Raw genomic sequence first — 8,322 nt, forward strand, 5'->3', positions numbered from 1 at the left:
TAAATCCACCCAAACTGCTGCGGTCCCGTGGAGGAGAACGAATGGGCCGTGCCCAGCCTGGGATGAGCCGTGCAAACCCCGGCTGCCCCACGGCAGCCGCCCGGCCCAGCTCTGTCTCGGGCAAGGCTGGGTGCCGAGTCCCCCACTCCCAGGCTATTTGCAGCTGCTGCGAGGGGGCAGCTGTTCCTGCTGATGCCTCCGGGGCTGCAACCCCGAGCAGGGGGCCGCGGGTGAGGCTTAGTGATGGGGGCCTTGCAGCTCTTCTGGGCTGATCCCAAAAGGCTCGGGCGTGCACAGGAACCGGGCTCGAGTTGCTAAACTCAGATCCGGATCCAAACCTGGGTTCCCAGTGGCCTCATACCGGGAGGTGTTGGGACCTGGGCGTTCCCATCGGGGCTGCGTGGGGGGCGGCAGGGTGGAGCTTGCGTGGGCTCGCTCAGTTTTCTTCCTCCCTCCCTTCCCCACGAGCACAAAGAAATCTGGCCGGCTTGTGATGGGCCCGAGTCCACAGGACCTGGCGTCACGCAGCCATCCTGGCACAGGGAGCTTCATCCCATCACGGGAGAGAAGACGAGCGCTTGGGAGCCGGGTGCAGGAGGGGAGGGCAGTGTTAGTGTCTCTAGGCACTGGTGGGCTTCACTGCCCACCCTTGGGATGCATGTTCTGGATATTGCCCTGGGACTCGGAGGCGGGTGGCATCAGCACGAAGCCTTGGCGAACCCCCCGCCACGCGCCCGGCGGCTGCCCTGGGGCTCTGTGCTGCGTGCGCTGGGGGAGCTTTCCCCTGGCAATCCCATGGTAACAGCGCTCTCCCCCGCTCCGGGGACCAGGCAGCTGAACTCACCCCGTGTCAGCTCCTCCTGGGGGAGGCGCGGGCCTAGCAGAGCTAAGTGCTTCGGAGGCGGATGCGATTCTGCAGAACAAGATCCCCTTGTACCCGTCTCTCTTTTTTCTTTTCTTTTTCTGTTTTTGCATCTTCAAGTTCTAGGCTGGAAACTTGCTTAAAGAGCTTGTCCCTGGCAGGGGAGTGAGGATTTCGTCCCCGTTTGCACCCTACCCACCCCTTGGTGTTTCTGCTCCCTGGTGCTTCGCTGTTAATCCTGCCAGGAGATGATCTGGAGCTGAGAAGCGCCTTTGCCCCTGGAACGGCGTCTGGGAAGTGATGGCAAAGCGAGGCTGGTGGGTGTCGGGTGGGGACGTGCGTGTCTCCCTCCCTGTCCCCAGCCCTGGGTCACGGCAGGCCTCGTCCCAGGCTCCCCTGGCAGCGTTTCTCGGGTCCCGCAGCCGCCTTTTGCAGCCTAGAGCGAGCCTGGTCCGAGTCGTCTGCTGAGCAGGGGTGCGTGGGCTTGCTGCCGCCACAGCCTGTTCATCCTTCGCCTGCGCCAAGCCTGGCTGCTTCGCAGCGGGGAGTCGAGACGAGGCGGATGCCCCGTTTCATCACGGACCTCGCTTTAATCCCATCTGAGTGCCCTGCGGTGCAGGCAGGGCCAAGGACTGAGGAACCGGGTACTGCTCCGGGGGCAAAAGGGTTGTATTTGAGGCCCAGCAACCTCCCGCTTCGGCATGAACAGGAGCACCCGGGTGCACGGCCTTAGCGTGCAAAGCCTCGGCTCTGCGGAGGGAAGGCTCTTGCTCCTCGTGCAGCGGCGCAGGCTGGCACGGGGGAGGCTGGGATGGTGCAGACTCCACCGGTGCCCCCGATGCCCAGAGGGCAGCGCCCTGCAAGACGGCCTCCGAGTTGACTTGTCGTGTTTTGGTCTCGTTGCCCTCTTCCAGCCACCGCCTGCTCCCACCCCCAGCACAGGGGCCCTGAGCGGCAGGCGGGAGGAGCGGGCGCGTGGGCTGGCGCAGCAGCTCTCTTTGCATGTGAGATGGAGGGTCTCGGGGGAGCGAATCCGGAGTGAAGCATCTCTGACACCGAGCGCTCGCACTAATGATCTTAAAAGCTTGTCAGCTCCCTGCCGCTCGGGGTGGGCACCTGCTCTCACCCGCGCGGGGGGGGGAAATGCTGGCAGCGTTACATAAAAAGCTGCCCCGGAGAGCTTTCTCCAGGCTCCTGCCGGGGCCATCTCCAAGGGACTGCCCCAACCAACACTGCAATTGCATTTCACAATCCAACCCCTACTTCGGGGACCCTGCCCGGCTCCGTGTCCCCTTTGAGCTAGAGGCTTGTGGCTCAGTCCTGCGAGGGGCCAAGCACCAGGAAGCAAGGTTATGCGGCCCCTTGAGCCACAGGGTCCTTAACATTTTAGATCTGCTGTTCCTCAAGGGACCTGACTGCTCGGGGGCAGCTGGAGACTGTCCCCTCCACAGGGCATGCTCCAGTGCGGGCTTCCCTGCTCACTCATCTGCCCTGGCTGGCAGGAGGAGCCAGCTCCATCCCGGTGGCCCGCTGTCAGCTGGGGCTTCTGTGCTGTCCCCTGGGTCAAGTCATGACCCGCTGAACGGCTTCGCTCTGCTGGGTGCTGCCCCTGGCCCTTCCAGGTGCCTGCGCTGCGCCATCCCGAAGGCCGTGTGTGTGCGAATGCAAACCCTGCACCCCAAGAGCTGTTTCCTCCCATGTGGTCAGAGGGCTGCGGCGACAGTGTGCCCTGTGACATAGCGCAGCGATGCCACCGTGCTCCCAAAGCAAGGCCTCTTCCTCCGTGCGGAGGCAGGTGGTGCCTACGTACGTGGTGACCGAGGCTTGTGAGCTGGCTGTCTCGAAGGCTTGGGACAGAGGGGTTCGGTGAGAGCTGCTGGTTACAGAGTCTCAGCGGCAACCTGCTGTGTCTCGGCAGCCCTTTATTCACAGGGGGGCATAGCTGTCCCTGCCCCCAGGGTGAGGGTCTGGCCATGTCCTGGCGGTGCAGGCAGAGGGGCTGGTCTCAGCCAGCTAGCAAAGGGATGAGGAGGGGGCGCTGTGTGTGGTCTGAGGCCGTGCCCCCATGTAAAAGACTTTATCAGTACAGCGCGCTGGCGGAGGTATCCCAGGAAGTGCCAGCTGACATTGCACAAGAGATCTTCATCCAGCGTGGCTTCCCCCTTTGTTCGTACCTCCCCACATACTTCTGTCGCCTGCCCATGGTGTCGAAAGGCCTCGGGTGGCACAAATTTCCAGCCAGCCCGCGAGCCATCCCTCTGAAACGATGCTGCGGCAGGACCCCAGGTTAATGCTTGCTTAATGCTTTAGCTGTTCCCATCGCCAGCTGAGGGCAGCACCTGCACGGCGTACGGTCCTCTGGGTGCAGCCCTGGCTATCCGGCTTTGCAGGCTTTCTGGAGAAGTTGCTGTTCTTTCCCAATGGCCTCTCTGGGGAAAAAAAGTGGGGAGGCTTTGCCAGGGTTTGTCCAGCACGGGCGAGTGAATGCCCACCACGCGGGACGGGGTGGTGATGAGAGCTTGACTCCCAGCGGGCACCAGGGCATTGCAACCCGCCGTCAGGAGGGCTTAGAAAAGGTGGCTGAGCTCTGCTCTGTTGCCCCGACGCGTTGCGGCAGCCTGTGTAAAACGTGACCCCTCTCCCTCGCGCTTCTACCTGCGGCTTGGACAAGCCTTCCCATTAAGTGCACTACAAACGGGCAATGTGTATTGAAGAAACGCTGTTCCTGGAGGCAAAAGGATGCAAAGATTAGACCTCATGGGGCCACGCTGTCGGGCACAGCCTCTGCGCCGCAACTGTCGTGGATGTTATCTGTGGCAACGGCTGGCAGCCTCGTGCTGGGGTGTGTTTGCATCCTGACACTACCCCAGGACAAGGCTCTCGTTGTCAGCTTTAGTGGCTGAACTGTCCCCAAAGCTCGGGGTGGTTCGGTGAGAGAGAAGTGGTGGGTGCAAACTGAGCGGATGCTTTCACGGCGCGTCCGCCCTCCTGGTCTGCAGCATCCGAGGAGTTGCAACAGAAAGATGGCAAATGGCTTGTGCGAGTGAATCCCTTTGCAGTCCCTGAAAAGGTGCCTGGAAGCCTGGCAGCTGCGTGCCGGGGATGCCTGAATTTCTCATGCCGGGTGCCAGAGGGGCCTGGGCGCCTGAGGACCTTCTGCTAGCAGTGCCGTGCAAGGGGGTCTCTTCTCTCCTTTTTCCCGGGGGACTCGTGTGCATTGCCGGCAGCTCACCTGAGGCTTTTCAAAGGTGGGAGTTGGCATGAGCAGTGCAGCGGACCCACCCCTGTGCCCATGCGGGGAGTGCACTTGGGGGAGCTAGAAGGGGATGGCAGGCAGAGAGGGAAACTCCAGGGAAGTTTCTGTCTCGTCTCATTGTGCTTTGAGCAAACAAATGAAATGAGCCCAGCTCCGTGTCAGCAGGGTCCAATGCGACGTGGTATAAGGTGCAGGGGGAGCGTGGCGGCCTGGCCTGGCCTGGGGACTCCACGCGCCATTAGGGCGCTGCTAATGGAGGGTTGCGTCGGGGCTGGCACCTGGAGGCAGGAGCCAGGGTGTCCCCAGAGCTGCCGCTGAGCAGACACGGGAGCAGCTGCGGGAAGGAGCTGGCACGAGCCGTTTGCTAATGGGATGAGAGCAGCCTCCGTGTCTGCGCGGGGCGGGGGCTGACCCCCTTCTCGGCATCAGGCCCCCACGGAGTAAAGAAGCCGCTAAGACGCCGCACGCAGGAGCGGGGAGGGAGCCTGCGTGCTCTCGCCCGGTGCTGGGGGTTGCCTGCCTCTGTCTGTAGGCTGTGGGCAACCTAGGCTCGCCCTGGGCCAGGAGGTGCGGGTGCTGGGAGAGCCGCGCACAGGCGTGGCGGGGAGCTTCGTGCTGCTCCGGCCCTGCTCGTGACCCATGGGGCAGCCTGGCACGTCGCGCTGGGGACAGAGCCAGCTTCTGCTTCGTTGCTCCGCGCTGCAGGGACGGAGGGGGCCTGGCACCGGTCTGCAAAGCAGCCCAGGCTTTTCAGCCACTCCTTTGACCTTTCCCTTTCCAGCCCGTTCAGCCCTTTGCTTCGAGGCGGTGGGTCATTGGGATGTTGCCATGTGGCACACGACTGGCTCACAACCGGGGTGTAACTGGGAAAGGCAGCTGCAGCTGTGCACTACCCGGGCTTGGCAGGTGGAGCTCAGGATGCAAAGAGTGGACCTCCCTCGGGCGTCCAGGGCCACGAGCTTGCCAAGACTCTCCTCCGACAAAAGAGCGACGTTCCAGGGTTCGACGTCCGTGGGGAGATGCCCGTGTCCCTCACCAGTGACCCCGTCTCTCCCCACCCCACCCCACCACCCGGCCGAGCCAGCGGTCAGCTGCGGTGGGGAGACGGGGAGGTCATCCCGCGCGGCCCGCCAGGTGTTGGGGAGGAACGGATCCGGGGGAGCTGTGGGTGCACGTCTTCTCCCCGGGGCTGAGCCGTGCCTGCCCCGTGAGCCCTGCTCCGCTCGGCTCAGCTCCTGTCCGGGCCTTGTCTCTCTCCGCGGCGTGCTGGGGCTGACGAGCCCCATTCAGGCTTAGTTGGGCTGAATGAATCCGTTTGGGATCGCTGTCGGATGCGATTACCGGGCACAATGGTGACGGGGGGAGTCTCTGGCTGGGGCTGTTTTGACGGCGGGACTTGCCGCAAACCATGTTTGAAGCCAACCCGATTGCTCGGGTCTTGCACCAGGTTACATAACGTGGGAGAGCTGCCAGTGCCGGCTGCCACCATGCAAGCACCGGGTGCCTGAGTTGCCCCCTCGCCAGGGAGGCTGGGGGAGCCGAGCCGGGGCCTGGCTGCAGTGACGGGCACCCTCCTCCCCCCCCCGTGCGCTTGAAAGTCGGGGTTAAACACCTTCAGAGTCTCCCTGCTGTATCCTGACTTCATGGGGGAGCAGGGCAGGGCACTCTTTGGCCTGGCTCTGGGATAGGTTTCCCCAGTGAGTGGACGTGGGATGGGGCTCAGGACCCAGGTCCCCCTGCCAGCTCCGTGTGACCGTGGCCGAGTCACAATCCATGCTTGGCTGTCGCCTCTTGCTCTGCTTAGGCGGAAGGCCCTGGGGGGCCAGGATGGACTCTTGTTGCTGTGCACGGAGCTGTACCATTTTGGTCTGAGACCAGTTTTGCTCATCTCTAGAGCTCCCTGCTGAGCCTGGAGGCAGCAGGATAGCTGCGCCATATCAGTCCTGCTACGTAGCAGCGCTCTGAAGCAGCAGCCACGAGCTCCGTGGGATAGGATGAGTCTGAATCGTGGCTCTGGGATGCCGATCCCAGCTTCATGCCTGACCCATGGTGTGAGCGTGGCCGTGCAAGGATCACCCAGCAGTGGGCTGTGTGCGCGCAGCTCGGGGCCGCCCCAGCCAAACAGTGGGAAGCAGCCCTGGGCTTTGTGGCACTTGTGTGCTGCAGGGAGCCATTGTGGTTTGGTGCTTGCCATGAATAGAGGGACCGTGAAGGGAAGGGGGCAGCTGTCTGGACTGGGTTGAGGGTTGGCAGGTTTCTGGGAGCTCTGGGAAGTTTGAGGAAACTTTCCATGCGTGCACTGCGAACTCTGAGGCTTGCACTGGGAGCAACAGCCAGGCCTGTTCGTGGCTGGCAAGGGGAAGTTGCCTTCCCTACCAAGCTCACCTGTTCCAGGTTTAACCACTCCTGGCCTGCTGTATCTAGGTAAATGGTGGGGATTTGTTCGTGGCTGCTGAAGGCTGTGGGCCTGCAGGTGTGCGTTCCACCTTGAGCCTGGTGCTCCTCCGTCTTCTGGGGATCCTGGGCCTGGGTTTGTCCGGTAAACTGCAAAAAGGCATTTGCCCTCCTTGGCTCTTGGATGTCAGGGGGAACAGGGAAAGCCAGAGAAATCTTTGGAGCAGTGCTGCCTCTCCCTGCTCTCTAGCCGGTCGCTGTTGGGACACTGCGCGCATCGGTTTGCGGTGTGTTGTTGTGGTGGGGAAATGGAGCTCATCCTAATCTGCAGGATGGCGGCTGATAATGACAACTGCGGAGGCCATGTAGAGCGCCAGGAAAATTGCTGCAGGTTGCTGTGGCCTGGAGCCCTAGGTCTCGGGATTGGAGCACCTCGGCTTCCCAGAGCCACGGGGCCAGCTCCAGCGGTGCTGACTCAGCCCCAGGATCTGTCCAAAGCTGCTGCAGGGGAAGGCAGCGGGTCCGCGCCGTCTTTCCGGGCATATCTCTGGCTGGGGGGATAATGCTGCCAAGTTCTCGTGGCTGGGATGGGAGGAGCGATTGGAGAGGGGATCGGTTGGGAAGGGGCAGAGAAGCGCCGACTCTGCAGCACGACGACGCCTGTGCCTATGCTCTGAGCCCTCGGCTGCCGGCCCGCCGGACCTCACCGGCCTCTACAGAGGAGGCAGCACGAGTGCTGTCCCAGCCGCAGGGGGGAGTGCACGCGGCAGGAGACTGGGGCTGTTGGCTCCTTGCAGGGAAGGGGGCCTTGGGGTCTCTCTGGGACCCAGAGCTTGCGCTTGTGACACCTCAAAGCCCCTGGTGTAGCGTGTCTGCCTGGGATAGAGGCCCAAGGCTAAATTAGAGCCCTTGACACCAGCCCTGGTGCTTTCTGGAGCCGCGTGCTGCAGCACAGAGTAAATGTAACCCCCTCCTGGGGTGGCAGGGGAGGCTGTGGCCCCAGAAGGCCACTTCCCAATAGCCCAGTAACTAGCCCCAGGGGCCTTCCCGCTGCTGGAGGGGGGAGCAGGAGGAGACAGGCACCACTGGGGTGTTCCCTGGAGCTGAGGAAAACCCCTGGAGCTGGGGTAGGTCATTAACTCTTAACTCATTAACAGAGTAGGTGCAAAATGCTGGAAAATGCAAAGCCCCCATTAAGCCATCCAGCTTGATCTGGGCTGGTTGAACCAGCCTGTTCCCTCCCAGCTCATCGGCTGCTAAGGGTGACCCAGAGCCACCACCAGACCCTGCAGGAGGGGTGCAGACAGCTGCAGGGCAAAGGTGATGTCCAGCCTCCGCCACCAGCTATGGGGAGGATCCTGTCCTTGCTCTGCCCACTGCAGCCTCTCTGAGCCATTCCCGGAGACCCTACGCCAAAGGCAAGCCAGGTTCCCCAACTCCTGCACAGGGCAGAAACCAGCTCTGGGGGATGGGGGGTTTTAGGCAGCCGAGTCTCCAGGTGAAGACCCGGGGCCCTGATCTGTGTGTTGAAAGCAGTGATGATGGTGATGGAGGTGCTAATGCATAGGGTGCAGAAATGGAGCCTTGTTCCTGCTTTCTCCCCCCCATTCAAAATGCGCCTGGGTCTATCCTGCCTTCTCAAGGCTGGGTACCAACGAGGTGCTATGGTCCCATCAGACTCCTTGTCCATGTGTCTGTCAGGCCTATGCTGGGAGAACTCCCCGGCCCCTGCAATTTTTGTTCAACAGCAGCCACAGGTCTGGGGCCCGGGGCCGTGCTGTTGTTCTAAGGACTCCCTTCTCCTACCAAG

Source organism: Crocodylus porosus, unplaced genomic scaffold (genome assembly GCF_001723895.1).
Source record: "Crocodylus porosus isolate Cpor-Errol unplaced genomic scaffold, CroPor_comp1, whole genome shotgun sequence".
NCBI classification, from domain to species: domain Eukaryota; kingdom Metazoa; phylum Chordata; order Crocodylia; family Crocodylidae; genus Crocodylus; species Crocodylus porosus.